Source organism: Ursus americanus, chromosome 3 (assembly GCF_024610735.1).
Source record: "Ursus americanus isolate L20-20 chromosome 3, mUrsAme1.1.p, whole genome shotgun sequence".
Taxonomy (NCBI): Eukaryota; Metazoa; Chordata; class Mammalia; order Carnivora; family Ursidae; genus Ursus; species Ursus americanus.
This window is the reverse complement of record NC_142129.1, coordinates 46,031,942-46,050,431: the sequence shown is the minus strand read 5'-3', so window position 1 is coordinate 46,050,431 and position 18,490 is coordinate 46,031,942. Positions and strand designations below refer to the sequence as shown.

The 18,490-nt window shown below is 43.9% G+C and overlaps 1 pseudogene; it reads right to left on the bottom strand.

Moving 5' to 3' along the window:
• Positions 1–4,411: 4,411 nt before the first annotated feature.
• On the bottom strand, positions 4,412–16,787 carry LOC123788673 (large ribosomal subunit protein uL6 pseudogene; annotated as a pseudogene).
• Between the last annotated feature and the right edge of the window lie 1,703 nt (positions 16,788–18,490).

The window sequence follows — 18,490 nt, the reverse complement described above, 5'->3', positions numbered from 1 at the left end:
GTCTAGTTCCAACACTAGCTGTTTAGCTGTTTGCCTTTGAGCGAGTTACTTTACCTCTCTGTGCCTGTGTTTTCCACACCCAAAATGGAAGTATTAAGGGTTACCTCTACTAGGTTCCTGATACTGTTGCGAAAGCAGATGATAGTCATGGCAGTGCTGTCCAAATGGCATCAATATCAGCTAATGTACCCTGAGTTCTCACTACATAGTAGAGGTTATACTGAGCACCTGACCCACTGAGTAATTCAACCTTCAGAGCAGGCAGATGCAGCAACCATTATGTTATCCTTCCCTTTCACTGGTGCGAAAACCGAGATTCAGTTGGAAAGACTGAGTCTTTCAGTTGAAAGACTTCCTAGAAGTGAGTCACTCCATTACTATAAGTGGTGGGACCAGAACTCAAGGTCAGGTGTGTGTGGCCGTGGAGCCCTCGGCCATGGCACCTCCTTGCCGCCGGAAAGGACCCCGTGCTTGGGAATGGAAAGTGTAGGTTGCTGTTGACTCCCTGATGTGATTCTTTGGACTGTCACACAATCCCAGGTTTTTAATCTCTGTCCAGCCACGTAGGGTTAATCTGAATAATCAGAGCAGGGCGGGAGTGCACCAGGCTGCTTAGCAACAAGAGAAAACAGGCTGTGTCTAGAAGGAAGGGAAATGAGCTTCAGGGGCGGGTGGGAGGAAGGAGGGGAGGAGGGGGAGGAACTGGGTCCTGCCAAATCGGAGAGGGTGTGAGCCGTGATGGACACCACGGGCAGTGCTGGCACGTGGAAGGAGAGAGAGGCTCTTCTACGGAGGACATACCCACGATCAAGTGCTTTCTGGTGAGTCAAGAAAGGCTCTGCCAGGCGGTTCACAGCCTGCTGTCTCTTTAGTTCTCTCTCCCCAGCCCTATGGACGCCGTCGGTGATAGTGGGATTTTGAAAGTTTAAATTTGAATTTTAATTCACTTAACTAATCCGAATCTCTTCTCTTTATTGTTACCTTGTCACTATGCTTATGAAATGTCAGGGCCAACGAGGAAGACAGAAAATGAAAACACCTGATTATCTAAGTGCAACCTTACCTGTGGTATAGAGACTGCCCATAGGTGGTGAGGGGAGGTGCCAGCCTTCAAAGGGCCAGGACCGTGTAAGCACAGCCAGTGGATAGGCCACAGAGAGCATGGAGCTCTCCAAAGCCAGCATCTACTGAGACCCTGAAAGGAGAAAGTTCTAGATGATTTAGAAAGTTCTTTTTTTTTTTTTTTTAAGATTTTATTTATTTATTTGAAAGAGAGAGAGAGAATATGAGCCGGGGAGGGGAAGAAGGAGAGGGAGAAGCAGACTCCCTGCTGAGCAGGAAGCCTGCGGACCTGGGGCTCGATCCCAGGACCCCAGGATCATGATCTGAGCTGAAGGCAGACGCTTCACTGACTGAGCCACCCAGGCGCCCCTAGATGATGAAGAAAGTTCTAAAGAAGCCCCACTCATCCAGGAGGAAAAGTATGAGACATTTCACACGTGCATCTAAAATTTGTAAGAAGGTAAAATGGATGCACATATGCTTCTTTAGTAGGGTTATTTCTGTTCTGTTATATAATTAGAGAGTACAGAGAAGCTACAGCCCCCTCAAATAGCTCCATGAAAATTTTATTACATTTCTAAGGAATTACTGTTCATTTGTTAGGGGTCATTACGTTAAAAAAGGAGGCATTTTGAAGTAGGATAAAATGATATGCTGTCTGGAATATGCTTTAAAATAATTCAACAAAGAATAAAAAAGAAAAAGGAAATGCTGCGAATCATTGATAATTGTTAATCCGAGTGAGGAATCCATGAGGCATGTATTATTCCTACTTTTGTACTGGTCCGGCTATTTTTATGAGTGTTTGAAATTTTTTCGTGAAGAAGAAAATGTATTCATGGAACAGACACCAAAACGCTTGCCAGTGTGCCCAGGATGTATTCCTTTGGTTTAAGTAACTTTAAAACACCTGTAAATTCCAACAAAATCTTCACGTCCAAAATCTCTCTGTGCTTTTAACACTTTGTGAAAATTAATTAATCAGAGGACATTGTGATTAAGGTAAGGAATTAGGACAATGACAAATTAAGGGAAGGGTTGTTTTTGGAAGAAAGAATGGGTACCAGGAAGCTGAGGTACGTGTCAGTGCAGAAACTACGCTGTGGGTTTGGGGGAAGTTGGTGAGAATGTCTTCCCAAAAGTTCTCTGATGGAAATAACAAATAAAGTACCACGGATGGAAGACAGGATATCTGGGCACTAGCCTGGTCCTGGCCACTAGCTCGCTAGTGGGTCTTTGGACATGGCGTTTATGTATTCATTCGTCAAACATCTGAAGCATCGGGGTGGGGGAAAAAGACACAAAGGGGACCGTCTGGCCCTGGAGTTCCTTAGCGTTTCTTGGGGAGGATGCTGACCATTCAGCATGGTTCGGGGATGACTGTGCCCTGCGGGAGGGCGTTACGGAGGTGTGAAGGCTCCAGTGGGATGCCGAGGAGGAAGGAGAGCAGAGCACAGGTAGGAAGGGGAGCTGTGTGTTGCGGGAGGGAGGAACGGCACGTGCAGATGTGTGGAGGTGTGCTGCAGACCTTCACGGAGCTAGCGTGGCTGGAGCGCGGGGCAGAGGGGAGGGGCGGCGTTGGGATGTGGCACATGGAGAAGGAGGCCGGCCAGTTCCACTTGACGATTCATTCAGCAAATAATTACCCAGCCCCTACCGTGCACTGGGCAACGAGCAAGGACTCCACCTTGGCAGAAATCATACTGGTGCAGGTGAAGGAAGAGACAGTGAAGAAGACAGATGAAGACAATATGAGAACAAGAGGTTTCAAGAAGAACTGGAGGCTGGAGGTTGGGAGAAGCCCCTGGAGGCTGGCTGGGGAGGGAGACGGAGAGGACCCCCCTGTTTTGATTTCCACAGACAGAAGGGCTCTGGGTGGATGTTTGAGTTGACCACCTAGTAAGTGTGCTCGATGCTTGATCACGTGTCTCACCACTGGGTGACATAGCTGTCACCAGGACAAGAAGGACACGCCCATGCTCAGGGCTGCCCGTCGTCACACCTTGACACGTGAAGGGTTGCTGCTCGTGCTTGCGGCTGACATCTCTGGCCATGTGTCCCAGCAGCATGGTCCCACTCCACGCAGAAGGACAGACCTCACACCACCAGCTGGAAATCCTTCCTATTTTAAAAGAAGTACCCTATCCCAAAAGGCACATCGCCACACAAATTTCGGAGTGGAGGACAGTGCCCTGTGTCCTTTAATTAGCCCAAGAGCCATGTCCTGCTTCCTGGTGTAGGTTGGGCGTATAGCCATTTGTATCCATTCTGCTCCATTAGGCTAATTTGTTTTCAGATATAGATTAAAGTTGCTGTCCCAAACCCACTGCGCTGCCTTTTCACAGAACACCCCATTCTGTGTTTAATGAGCTAGCAGGTTTTGGAGATGCAGAGGATACCTCTTTGATTTAATACTCAAGCTAAAAAAGAAAAACTACCCATTGGAGCACAAAAATAATTAAGCAGTATGCTCTAGAGTGGTACATGCAAAAGCCACATGCCCGGGGCAGGTCAAGTGTCTAACTGCTTCTTCATGTGGCATTTGCCATTACACTTTCTGCATCAGAAACCACTTGGCCACTGGGAACGTCCAACAGGAATGCCACTGCTCCAGGCTGTATCCAGCCGTGCTAACATATCAGGAATCATCCGGAGGTGCCTGTAGCCATCTGCGTTGCTTCATGCTGGAGAACGAGCCCCCTCCATTGCTGTAATTGCCTAGGAGGGCACAAAGTCCCCTTCCCCTGACATATCTTTCCACTTACCCGTCTGGGTGCCACAGTCACCACCATTAGTGGCTTCGTTAAGACAATGGCTCTTGACTAGGGATCAGCTGGCCTGGCTTCATGATTTGCAGGACCCAGTGCAAAAGGAAAATGTGGAGCCCCTGGTCCAAAACATAGGAAAAAGAGTGTCGTTGTAAAACTAAACTATAGTTTTTCCTTCTGCTCCGGTCTTTACCTCAACTAGTTACAGTATTTTTTATTTGCTATTTAATGCCATGCCAAGTAAAGAAAACAAAATTTTGAATTGTTAGTATGAATTTTGCAATGCCAATTTTAAAGGCAAATAGAACTGCATTTAACTCATCCACGAAATCACCGAAATTACACAATTTGCATTTCATAGCTCATACATGCATATGTATTTTGTTCTTACTAGAACGGTCTAAATCCTGTGGGAAATAAACTCAACTTGCTTCCTTTTTTTTTTTTTTTTGGTTTAAGAAAAAGCCCCAAATCAATATAGCCTTTATTTCCATCTTTAAAATATCACAAATAAGTCAGAAAAATCATCCAGCATCTTGTTATTTCTGTAGCTGGACAACTTAGATCTTATTCATCAGCTGCTAAACTGTTCCTTTTTCAGAAACACAGATGCCATCCCCAAATTTTCTGATACCCTCGTTTCTAACTGTCATGGCTTGCTGAATCAAAACAGCTGAGTTGGATACAAGTCCAATGTCATCTCCTTCAAGAATTAACTCATCTTTCTGGGCTTGAGATAGTGCACAAGTCATACCTGGCCTTAGCCAAACACAGCGGATGTATTTTTCACCCAAGAAATTTCGGGTTTCAACAAGAGAACCATTCTCCTGAACAACAACGTTGATGGGGAAGTGAGCACATACTGACTTCATCTTGTAACGGAAGCCCAGGGTAACAGCCTTGACTACAGACACAGTGCGGACGATAGCCAGTTCTTTTCTAGTTTCCACCATTGGTCCACTCGAAGCTTCTTCTATTTTTTGGCCAAGTAGACTGAGTTCTGCACTGATGGGATTGGAGTCCCTCCGCAGGGTTTCTCTGGGGCCCTTGGCAATAATAACAGTGGGTCCCTTCGGAGTGAAGTCAACATTTTCTGAAATGTCGGCAGTCTGATTGCTGACAATGGTCTTCCTTCTCGAGATAGATGTGGCAAAGAGCTAAATTCAGCGTGCTTCTTGATCACACACCATCTACCAACACTGTCTGCCTTCAGCTTACTACTGAGGTATAAGGGAAGAAAAAGGAACTCTGGGCTGGCCTATCTTCCCTTTCCTTCCACATCGTCAGATCCAGACAAGTGATTCCTAACACAGTTAATAGTAATTTGTCGGTGTTTGTTTCATCGTTTCAGCAAATGGGCCATGGTTGTGTAAGATCTTCACATGAGGGGGACATGGGTGGGGAAAGGTACATGGGCTCTCTCTGCATTATCTTTGCAACTTATCTTTGCTAAAATTATCCCCAAATAATAAAGTTTATTAAAAAGAGAAAAGAGGGGCACCTGGGTAGCTCAGTCAGTTGGGTGTCTGCCTTCAGCTTGGGTCATGATCCCAGGGTCCTGGGATCGAGTCCTGGGGTGGGTTCCCTGCTCAGTGGGGAGTCTGCTTCTCCCTCTCTCTCTGCCCCTCCCCTCTGCTCATGCTCGCTCTCTCTCTCTCTCTAGTAAATAAATAACATCTTAAAAAAAAACCAAAAAAAGAAAATATTTTTCTTGCGTACATCTTGCCAAGGATTACTAAGTTAAAAAGAAACGAAGGCATTCCAGCAGTATTTACCTAACTTGCCAGGTGAGATTCACCAGGGGTGGATTCCCGTACCTGTTTCTAGGAGATTCCGGTTTATTAGATCAGCAGCAGGATTGGACCCAGGACTGGAGTTTTAACAAGCACGCTCCCTGAGGAGTCTTATCAGACAAGTTTGGGAAATATTGTGTTGGAGTGCAACGGAATTAGGCTCGTTTTAAGAGTAAGGTAAATACAGGACCACATTCCAGCTATGTGACTTTTTTTTTATGTACCAAATTTTTCACTTAACAACTTTTCTGCTTGCCAGTTGTGTGGCCTTTGAGGCGCTCACCTAACTTCTTAGAAAATTCACAGCGATGTAGTCATACTTTGGAACCACTGTGACATCTCAATGAGGTACCTGTAGAAAGCCCAGCACAGAGCTTGGCCTGCCCAGGTTAATGTTGCAGTTGGCCCAAACACCTTATATCCTGATTTTTTTTTTCTCCAGAAGAGAACATAAGAGGTTAATAAACTGGACCATAGTTCTTAAACTAGTTACACCAAGACCCGTGACCTTGGTGCAGAATATTATTAATACCTAGGGAGTAGGAATATGATCTCCTCTTTAAGTTCCTCTTTATTTAGAGATTGTGCTTGCTCGTTCATTTTCTAATAGATAATGGAGAGATATTTGCCCTTCATTGTGCCAAATGAGGAGAGTCAGAATGGACGTTTCCAGGCTTCTGCCTGAGGGAGGGTCGCTTGATTGCTTACACAGAGGCCTCAAGCACAGCTGTGGCCTGTGAGCAAAACCCTTCTGTGTGGCCCCCCCAGCCACCCCAGTACAGGCCCCAGAACAGCTGGGACATTGGATGAAATCCCTCCTTTGGCAGAAGACAGGAAGCAGTGTGGGTAAAATACGAACACTGCTTAGTGTTGTATTTCACGGGAAATAAAGGGACAGTAAACTCCTTTGGCTGCTTTTTGTCTCTTGATGTCCTGAAACGTCCGTCTCTTTGGGATGGAAAGAATCACCCTTAATTTTGACAAGTCCTAAGAGAGCGTGCCACACATTGCCAGTTCCCTCGTCTCTGATGACAGAATATTAAAATTTTATAATGTGTGGGTATATTAGAAAAAAATTTTCAAGGCGCTGAGACGGTGAACGTGTAGCAGGCGTTGGCCGAGAGGCTCATTGGATTAACGGGGGGGAACGGAGGGCTGAGGCTTACGAGGCAGCATTAGGTGCAAGGTCTTACAGAGAGGACGCAGTCAGGAGTTGGGGGCTGGCCATAGAGGAAATGGAGGGTCATCCTTTATAAAAAGGAGTGGACATCTCTGGTCTGCTTCTCTCACCATCTCTGATTCATGGCAAAACTTACCCACCTCCTCGCTTTCCACCTGTCTGAAACACTCCACTTAAAATTTAACGGCCCCAAACCCCAGAGCTCTACCTTCTCCAAGCTCCAGCACAACCAAACCATTGTGTGACGTTGCAGCTCCTAGAGCAAAATTCTGTGGTGTCCAGCTTGGGTCAGGAGTCAGCCAGCCTCGTGGAGTCATGGAAAGTAAGCGTGACCCATGTTGACAGTCCTTGTGGTGGGGGCAGGGGGAGGAAGGAGCAATTCTCCAAGAAAGGGGCTGGGTCTCACAGAGTCCCCAAAAGATATTTACTACAGGTAGAAAATGACCTGCTGCTAATTCAGGGATTTTTTGTTGTTGCCTCTTGGTTATCTTCTTCATATCTCCTCTGCTCAGCAATTGGTCAATTCTTCATTACACACTTGGATGTTGGAATCTGGATGAGAAAGGAAATAAAGTGAAGGAAGATAGCAATTTTAGCTTGAATATTATCTGCAGAATAGAGCCTACGGATACATCCAGACTGCCATCAGTGTTCTGTCCCTCTCCACGCGCTTGACGTTCACATCGGAGAAGAAACACACAAGTCCGATCTGTGGCATGGAGGAGGGCAAAGGCACTTTTCCTCCCTCCCCAGCCCCCAAGCGTGGCCTTCCAGAGCACCACTCTCTGACGGAAACCACAAACAGGAGACGCTATAAACTGTGCACAGAGGAAGAAAGGCGGGGTGGAAAGGTTAGAAATGAAAAAGGATCTGATAGCAGGAAAGCTGGTTCAAATTAATGAGACAATGCGAGCCTTGACATCCTTGATGGATGTCAGTGGTTAAGTGCTAGCTGGACCTTCTGAGATTACAACCTCCATTCAAACCCCAGCCCTGGATGGCAACCTGAAACCCAAGGCCATGGGCGGCAGCGAGCATCTGTGGGCCCAGCGTGGATTAGTGCCGTGGCCTTGGGGGACCCTTCCAGGCGGCTGCTTCCTCTCTGTGTACCAGTTACCCCGAGGCCAGGTGTGCTCTGGGGGCGACGACAATACCAAGTAATTAAGATAAAATGTTCTTGGCTGTGTCTACGGCACATTCTTTTATGACAAGAACAAAGGGTTAGTTGATGAACTAATTTTTGGTGGGGAGAACTGCAGCATCCTTTATTAAATGAATGCTTGGGATTTTTGTTTGTTTGTTTTTCAATAGCCCCATTATAATTTCAGTTCAGATACTCCAAAGCTCATGTTCCCTAATTTATTATCGCTTGCTGGGGTCCTCTGGGATACAGTAATTGAATTTTACTGGCGTCATTACCATATCCACAAACAAGCGAGTGTTCTGAGCTCAATCAGTCAAAGCCTGTTCGCGGGGCCCACAGGAGATGTGCCCAGAGCGGAAGCCGATCCCAGCCCAGAAAGGCCGGCGTGTGGCCCTGGCCGGGGAGACTGGCCACTGCTCAGTGCAAACCAGGCTTCATGCGGTCAGCTCCGCGGGAGCAGTAGGAGCTCGGGGACACTTGAAGGAGAGGAAAGAAAAATATGAGGCTCCAAAGACATCGTCACCCAAATCACCAGATTGTAATCCTATTGCAGTAAAAAATAGACGAGCTTCTGAGAGACGGGCTCTACATACTTGGTGGAAAACCAGGAAATTCCACAAGGAGATGTTAAAATTCCATCTTTAAAAAAACAAACAAACAACCACCCCCCCCAGATGGACAGCCTACATCCTCTTCTTACATCCCAAACAGGAAAATGAAGTCATAATTTTAGACACACGTTAGGGCTACATGGATGCAGGGAGATCATCTGAACCCGGTCCCCTCATTTTACACCAGAGGCTTAAAGGGGTAAAATGAATTTTTATCTCACTGTGATAGTTAACTTTTTTTTTTTTTTTAGAAAATTCACATTCTTCAAATATGTACCCTCAAATACTTAGGGAAGCGCGAGGCAGAGGGAAAGGACAGCGTGTGTACAAATGGGCTCACGCTCACGACTCCTGTGAGCCCCTGGGCGAGTCAGTGAACTCTGAGCCTTGATTGCTGCTTCTGGAAAATGGGAATAGTACTATACGCTTCCGGGAGGACTGAGGAAATGTATGCCCGTATCTAACACTGCCAAAGCACTTGGCACCCCACCTTAGCTGGATATCATTCCACCTTGGCATTTGTCAAGGACATAGATGATGTATTTTGACCTATTTCGTACAATGAGGAAGCTAAGTGGCTAAAGGATGGGTTGTTTCTGCAGGAGCTGTGTCTCCTCAAATAGTTCCCACCATATTTGAGAACACAGGGAAGGCGAAAGGCCCCTCCAGTAAGCACAGCCATATTTCTGAAGGCATTAGGCCAAGGACTTCGGGTAATTTTTCTGGGCAGTTAAAATTCTCATACCACTGGGAGTTTGCAAAAGCTTTGGGGACTTAGGTCCTCTTTGACCCAGAGATCATATTTCAACTCAGATACTGTCCGTGTCCTCAAAAGGATGACTGTGCTGATAAACGACGAGGGAATCCTACCCCTTCACCCCACAGGCTTTGCTTTCCCATGTCTTGATTCTTTGTTAGGAAAAAACAAACTGTTACCCTGTTCTTCTCTTGGTTTCACGTCCCCTTCCTGTTTCCTCTAATTAATAAGAAGATAGCCCCAGGGAGCCTTGGTGGTACAGTCAGTTAAGAGTCTGACTCTTGGGGCGCCTGGGTGGCACAGCGGTTAAGCATCTGCCTTTGGCTCAGGGCGTGATCCTGGTGTTATGGGATCGAGCCCCACATCAGGCTCCTCCGCTGGGAGCCTGCTTCTTCCTCTCCCACTCCCCCTCCTTGTGTTCCCTCTCTCGCTGGCTGTCTCTATCTCTGTCGAATAAATAAATAAAATCTTTTTTTTAAAAAAAAGAGTCTGACTCTTGGTTTCAGCTCAGGGTTGTGATATCAGGATTCTGAGATCGAGCCTGGTTTCAGGCTCCGAGATCGACCGTGGTATCAGGCTCCACGCTCAGGGAGGAATCTGCTTAAGACTTTCTCCCTCTCCCTCTGCCCCTCCCCTCTGTGCTCTCTCTCTCTCTAAAATAAATAAATAAATCTTAAAAAAAAAAAAAGGTACCCTGGATCAACTGATTTCTGAATTCTGTTACGGGCTGGACTGTGTGTCCTCCCACTCTACAAATTCAGATGTTGAAGCCCTAACTCCCAGCACCTTAGAATATGACATTATTTGGAAATAGGCTCATTGCAGATATAGTTATTGTTCAGATGGGGTCAGCCTGGAGTAGGGTTGGGCCCCTACTCCAGTATGACTGGTGTCCTTATAAAAGGGGGGTATTTGGACACAGGCACGTGGGAGAACGTTGCATGAAGACAAAGACAGAGGTTGGGCCGATGCATCTATAAACTAAGGATTGCCAAAGATCTCCAGAAAACCACCAGAAGCTAGGAGACATGCCTGGAGCTGACGGAATCAGCCCTCGCACCTTGACCTTGGACTTCTCACCGCCAGAGCTATGAGGCACTACATTTCTGTTGTTTCAGCCAATTCGCAGCGTTTTGTTGCAGCAGCCCAAGCAAATGAAAATGGCAACTACTTGTTTCTGGAAACCAAGCCTCTCTCATCTTATTAACCTTGTCCCAGGACTGCTGTGGACTGCACACTTGGCCCCTGCCCTCTTGCACCCCCCTCCCCACAACAGCTTCCATGGGGCTCTGCTTCACTATCCCCTAAGCAGCCTGGGTGCTCTCTGAGCACTCAGGTCCCAAAGTCTGCCTCTCAAGTCCAGTCCAGAAAGCAGTTAGCACCATGCTGGGGGGGTGGGGAGACAGCACCAGCATCATCCAAGGTCACGTCCCTCACCTCTGGCCTCCCCTCATCAGATGGCAATCATAGTCTGAGAGATGAGAACGCAGATTGTCTTTGGTTTTCAATCTTACTCGGCTCCCTTATAAGGTCAAACTATGCCCCTTGAAGTCTTGCAGATCTGAGTGGCTATGACGAATCTGAGATTGCAGATGAGAGACTGATGTCATCTTCCCTTTTCCGTATAAACAGAAAAAAGTTAAAAGTGGAAAGAAAATGTAAAAACTGAAACATTCTTGCTCTCTCTCTCTCTGTCTCTCTCTCTCTCTCTCTCTCTCTCTCTCACACACACACACACACACACAACACCACCACCACCTATAAACACAAATTTTTTTCCACTGGATTGTGCCTCCTTTTATGGCTGTGTATTCACAAGAAGAGATATATTGGTTTCTGTCCCCTGGGGTGATGATGATAATAAATATGCCAAGGTCAGTAGCGTCACCAGCCATGAGACTGTCACTCTGGCAACGGCAGATAATCAGTTACCTGGTGGAACTAGTTACGTATACTTCAATGCATGCCTCCCGGTGTTGCTGAAATGTGTCTTATCTCACAAAAACACTTGTCTTATTGTATCTTTCTGGTACAGAAAGAAATTCATAAATTATTGCTGGGCCTTGGATTTTTAAAAAAGTCTTGGTCGTGGTTCTGTAGGGCAAGAAGTTACTAAAGAATAGAGACAAGGTGGAAAATAAAGTCACTGGCGTGTAGACAGCAATATTCTGTTTCATGTCCTAGAAAGTAAAAACTCAGGTTTTGGTAGACCGCAAAGACCTGTGATGACGAACTCCTCCCAGTGTAACTCCTTTTCTAATAGGACCAAGGCTTAATTAAAAAAAAAAAAAAAAAGAATTCTACTAGCATTTATTGAGAACCTACTATGGGAAATGCACCATGCCAGATGATAGGATTACCATCGTAAATAACACACAATCCCAGATTTATTCTCAGCAACGTGAAATCTATAAATAGTACACAAGGGGAAAATATGTTAAATTTCCCAAATGTTCACTTTTTGAGAACTGTATTCCTATAATAAAGATAGAAAAAGTAGAGTCGTATCATACCCCCATCTTACATCGGTTTCCCGCTGTTGTTATGTAAATGTATATTTGGGCAGAATTATGGCCATTAAATGACTTGCCCCAACACACAAGTGTGTATCACTTATGTGAACACTGTCTAGCATGTGTGTTTCGGTGGGACAAGTTGTGGCACTCGTCAATAAGCAGGTAGCCAGGGACTCGACTCCAAGCTGGCCAGGCCCTGTGGAAACAGAAAAGAAATACAAGATGAGGCTTGTGTCCTAAGGGAGCTTGCAGACCGGCGGAGAGAACTGACCCCATGGCGCACAACAGTGACCCACCCATGTCAAGACAGAGTGAGGCATTTGTGTCTGTGACACGGACTGCCTGTCCCTCATGAAATATTTAAGGACAAATGCTCTTGATGTATTGCACAGATTGAGAAAAATAGACTAAAAATAAAGGCCAAACTGCTGAGAGATGATTTTTAAAGTGTTGCACGGGGGGAGCGGGAGAGAAATATCCCCAAGAACAATTCCTTGATGTTTTATCAGTTGTCATGTGTATGCACAAGGCAGCAGAGGGTTGGGATGACAGCGAGGGCTCTGGAGCCCCAGTCTGGCCTCCGATCCAGACTCAGACACCTCCCCGCTCGGGATTCTTGGTCAAAGTGCACAACTTCTCTGTGGCTCAGTTTTGTCATCTCTCATGGGGGCAGAGTAACAGTACACACCTCAGAGGGTTATTCTGAGGACTGAATGACTTAGTGTGAGGAATGCGCTTAAAATGGTACCCGACACAAAATACATGCTTGTAAGAATCTGTTAAATTAAGTAAATTAAGGGGCGCCTGGGTGGCACAGCGGTTAAGCGTCTGCCTTCGGCTCAGGGCATGATCCCAGCGTTATGGGATCGAGCCCCACATCAGGCTCCTCCGCTATGAGCCTGCTTCTTCCTCTCCCACTCCCCCTGCTTGTGTTCCCTCTCTCGCTGGCTGTCTCTATCTCTGTCAAACAAATAAATAAAATCTTAAAAAAAAATTAAGTGAATTAAATACCGTATGTTCCCAAACAGTCAATACTTGAGTCTTACGTGCTCCCTCTACGTAACGTCCACTGTCAGTGTTTACATACATGAAACAATACATATATAAAGCTAAGAGAAAAGTCTCAAATACAGCATCTCCCTTCTGTAGGTTGGTCATGGTGTCAGTTAATAATACCTTTGATGTGGGCAATATGAAAATTCAGTATTCTTACTTTCTCGGTGACAGTGTGCTGTATTTTGTCTATCTAAATTTTTGAGATCTGGGGGCGCCTGGGTGGCACAGCAGTTAAGCGTCTTCCTTCGGCTCAGGGCGTGATCCCGGCATTATGGGATCGAGCCCCACGTCAGGCTCCTCCGCTATGAGCCTGCTTCTTCCTCTCCCACTCCCCCTGCTTGTGTTCCCTCTCTCGCTGGCTGTCTCAGTATCTCTGTCGAATAAATAAATAAAATCTTAAAAATAAATAAATAAATAAATTTTTGAGATCTGGTGATTATTGTACAGTGTTGGGTTTGCACAATCCTTGCCAGGAGAGAGGCATTATTCCACAAAACACAAATCCTACCGTATATCATTCCTTGTGCTCCTCGTCTATCAATTTGGTTTCAGATTGAGCATTTGTTGACAGTTCAATGTGTGCGATAGAAAGTTATTGCCTTTTATAAGATCATGTTCCTTCCTAAGCAAAGGCATTACAAAGATGTCTAATTGAGAATTCATGATACCATGATCGGTGATGCTTTCAAGCTGACGTGAAGAGCCCCAAACACAGGGCTTTGAAAAGTACTCAGTTTTGTACTCTCCTCCCTTGAACTCTCTCAGACATTACCTAAACGTAGCCCAGTTCACAGAGCTATTCATTACAAAAGGAGTCACACATTAATTTTACTTGAAAGGGGTCTCTATTTTTTATACCACGTGGGAGAGAAAAGACTTAAGTCAAAAGAAAACGTATCACTAGGTGCTAATTTGCATATATATCAGCACAAACCCTTGAAACACAAATTTAACTTAACAACATCTGTCTATGTGTGCAAAATCGCCAAAAACAGTCTGTTGAATTAAGAAAACTTCTTACTTACTGTGCATAACAAGTGCTTCTGAAAACAAATAATTTTAAAAATTAAGCTTAAACATACTATTTGACAGATGTGCATGTGACTTACAAAACTTACAAGGCAAAGAAGCACATAAAAGAAACTCCTATTATTTAAAGATAAAGCAATCAATAAAACTAGACTCCGAGATGACCAAGATGTTGAACCTATTAGAAAGGGACTTTAATTCAATTTAGATTAATATATTTAAAGACGTAGTGGGAAGCTACAAAACATGCATGAACAGATGCAGAATTTCAACAGAGAGTCATACATGTTTTTAAAAAGAAACAAAAGAAATGCTAGGGGAAAAAAAACATATCAGAGATGAAAAATTCCTTAAAGGGCTAATTAGCTGATGGAACCAGGTGGAAAAAGATCAGTAAATATAAAGATAGGTCAAGAGAAGTCATCCAAACTGAATTACAAAGATTTTTAAAGTGTCAAAAGAAAAGAACTACAGAATATCCAAGAGCTGCGTGGGACGGTATCAAATGATCTAACATACGCATAATTAGGTTTTCATAATGTCTTAATAACCCTTACTTTACAAAAAAAAAAAAAAGAAGAAAATCAAACCAACGGAAATGGAAAGAGAGAGAGAGAAAGAGAGGGCATAGTAACATGACAACTAAATGCAGTGCACGATCCTACATTGAACCAGGGGGATAACAGCTTTTGAAAGGGTATTATTGGGACAGTTGCAATATTTTAAATATGGATTGTGGATTAGAGAATAGCATTTTATTGGTGTTAAGTTCTTTTCTTGATAATTGTACTATGGTTATTTAAGAGAATGTCCTTGTTCTTAACAAACAAATTGAAATATTTAGGGTAAAGAAACATGATGGCTCCAGTTTACTCTCAAATAGTTGAGCGAGAGAATAATGAAGCAAATGGCACAAAATATTAACAATTAGTAGAACTGGTTAAAGGGTATACAGAAATTTTCTGAAATAGTCTTGCAGTCTTTTTTTAAGTTGAAAATTATGTTATGTTTTTTAAACTTTTTAGTTATCCCACTTTGGGTTTCTTTCTTCCTTCCTTCCGTTTCTTTCTTTCTTCCTTCTCTTTCTTTCCTTCTTTCCTTCCTTCTTTCTTTCTTTCTTTCTTTCTTTCTTTCTTTCTTTCTTTCTTTCTTTCTTTCCTCTTTCTTTCTTTCTTTCTTTCTTTCTTTCTTTCTTTCTTTCTTTCTTTCTTTCTTTCTTTCTTTCTTTCTTTCTCTTTCCTATCATGATAAATGTACTCTATAACCTCCATTCCCAATTTCACTTATCCCCCATCCACCCTCTGGCAACCATCACTATGTTCTCTATAGTTAAGAGTCTCTTTCTTGGTTTGTCTCTGTCTCCTTCTCTTTTTTTCCCTTCACTCATTTGCCTTGTTTCTTAAATTCCATATATGAGTGAAATCATATGGCATTTGTCTTTCTCTGACTGACTTATTTCACTTGGCATAATACCCTCTAGCTCCAGCCATGTCGTTGTACATGGCAAGATGTCATTCCTTTTTAAGGCTGAGTAATATTCCATTGTACATATATACCACTTCTTTATCCATTCATCTTTTGATGGACGTTTGGGCTCTTTCTGTGGTTTGGCTATTGTTGATAATGCTTAAATAAAGATAGGGGTGTATGTATGTATCCCTTGGAATTAGTGTTTTTGTTTTTTTTGGTAAATATCCAGTACTGCATTTACTGGATGGTAAGGTAGCTCTATTTTTAATTTTCTGAGGAAACTCCATACTGTTTTCCACAGTGGTAGACCAATTCACATTCCCACCGACAGTGCAAGAAGGTTCCTTTTTCTCCACATCTTTGCCAACACGTTAATTTTAGCCGTTCTGACAGGTGTGAGGTGATCTCTCGTTGTAGTTTTGCTTTGTGTATGTCTGGTGATGAGTGATGTTGGGCATCTTCTCCTGTGTCTGTTGGCTTTCTATAAAATTGTAAGTTTTGTTTAAAGAACCAAATAAGAAAGAGAGGAGACAATAATGAGCGATACCGACAAGATATAAGGAAGAACAGCCCAAGTAGAATTAAGCACCAGGCAAAAACAAACAAAAAGCTGTGTGTGCATGGGTTCAGCAATCAAAATGAAAATAGGAGAAGTGTCTGACCCCACAAGGTGTGTGAAGGCAGTAAGAGCACATAAATAAGAGGTTCCAAGAAGCAAGCGGTATTCTCTGAGCAAGCCACGTTTCTCTTTGGCACCCAGAAGAATGCCAGAGTCTCAAAGTCTCAGAGAGACTTTCACAGTAAAGGGGAGGCAGAGGCTGACACCTCCTGAAGAGTCAGCCCAGAGCAGATGGGGGTCGGGGGTTATACTCGGCCCAGGCTTATACTCAGTCTAGGGATATACTTAGCCATTTCTTCTTTGTGGAGCCCTTCCTGAGAAACCAGGAGTAGTGAGTGGGCAGAGGTAAGACACCCCCATAGCTATATTTTTGCATAAGTGCTCCCCAAGAAGAAATAGAAACTGCGCATATGTAGCAAGGGAGCAAAAAACACTCTGAATAGCTAGAAAATATCAAACCCAAATTGTGAAAAACCAAAAATTCTCTCCACCACCTTCCCCTTTCAAGCCCAGGGGCAGAGCTCCCCCGCACCAATGTTGCAACTGGAATGTTAGGTGTGCACGGGTAATTTATGGCTTTGAGAAAATGGGTGGGGGGTCACAGGAGGAGGATCTGGGCAGATAAAAAGCACAGTTGACCTTCCTTATTTGCAGATCATGTATTTGCGAACTCTCCTACTCAGCAGTATTGATTTGTAAGCCCAGAATCAATACCCTGCAGTACGCTCACGGCCATTCGTGGACACTCGCAGAGCCGTGGAAAACGCGAGCTGCCCACGCATGCCGCCAGCTGAGGCCGAACCAGGCCATGTGTCACCTTCTTGTTCCAGCTCTCCTCCCGGAAACAAGTGTCCCTTTCATAGCCTGTGTAGTGACACATTTCTCACACTTTTCTTGCTTTTTGTTCATTTACTGTTTAAAAGTGCCGTCTAGAGTTCCTCAGTGAAGGATGGCAATGATGCGTCTTAGAGAGAAAGTAGGTGTGTGAGGTCAACTCCATTCAGGCATGAGGTACGGGGCTGTTGGCTGTGAGTTCCATGTTAATGAATCAACAGTATGTATTAAATAAGGTGTCTTGAAACAGAAACACTCCTCAAATGAAGGTTATGTATTGATGAGTTGATGGAAATGTGACCAGATGCTTGTAGGAACCCAAACTGGAATTTCCTCTCAGGGCAGTGGTTCAGTATTTGTTCATTCTGTGTTTGCTGTGACTTTATACAACATAACTTGTGTGAATAAGGAGAATTGACTGTTAGAAGGAAACATGTCCAACGCACCATGGTAGTTGGTTTTGAAGACAGAGTAGGGGGAGGAGCTAGCATTACGGAGCTTTGGTCGATTGGAAAAAAATGTTACTGGATTTAGAGTCAAGAGGTGCTGTTGCTTGAAATGCTGGTGCGTGACCATATATTTCTGTCTATCATCTGATGCCATTTCACAGCCAAATGATAAAGCCACATTTCTGTGTCACTAAGGAATCACACCAACTCTAGCTTAAAATCTCTCAAACAGATGTAATGATATATTTAGGTATTCTGTCCCAAGATAAAGCAAAGATGAAGCTACATTTCTCCCTAATTATTTCAGTGATTAATGTAAGTATAATCTCCAAATACTTCAGTCTCCCATGTAAAATGAAAAGAATATTATTTGCCACATGGTTGAGAAGGATGAAGTGACCTCAAATCCCTAGGGGAAAAAAGCATTTATTCATGCAAAGTATCTTTTTACAAAGTAAACTAAGTCGAAGGACACTTGGGATGCTATCACCAAGTTAATGGGAAGCAACGCCATTTACACAGCCTTAGTTTCAATCCAGAAGATGAAGGAGCTCATGCCAAGAGTTTAATAAATGTAGAAAAGTTTACTCAAATAGTACTATGTTCACTTTAAAAAAAATGAGAGAGAAAAAATAATAAAATAATGAGAAGGTATTTCAAGAGCTATCCCTCCACATTAAATTACACAAGAGCCTCAAGTGACCAGAACAAAGGGAGGGGGTCACTGAATCCCATTATCTGAGTTTTCTGATTGGTTAGGGCTTAAGCAGAAATGTCTCGTCCATGACATTTCTAAAATGTCTCTTACAATTTGTTGCTCTGTGCACAGAATACTGCTACTGATAATACATCTAATATGTATTGAACATCTGCCTTGTTCCTGGTGCTGTCAAATGCTTTTTTTACTTATTTATTCTCACAACGGGACTCTGCAGTCAGGACTCAGGATTGCCCTTTTAACTGGTGCAGAAACTGAGCACAGGTGAATAGAATGAACGCAATCCCAGATGACCAAAATGCTTTCATCCCTTCCTTAAAATCATTCTGAACTTTAATGATGCTACATTTCTCTGAGATGGTGAAGGTATAACACTGGGTAGAAATCTGTTTTAATCCTGGGTCATGGTCTCGATTTTTAATACATTTCTGGCATGAGAATGCCTCATTGTCACTTATTTCCAAGGCTTCGAAGCAGATTGGGG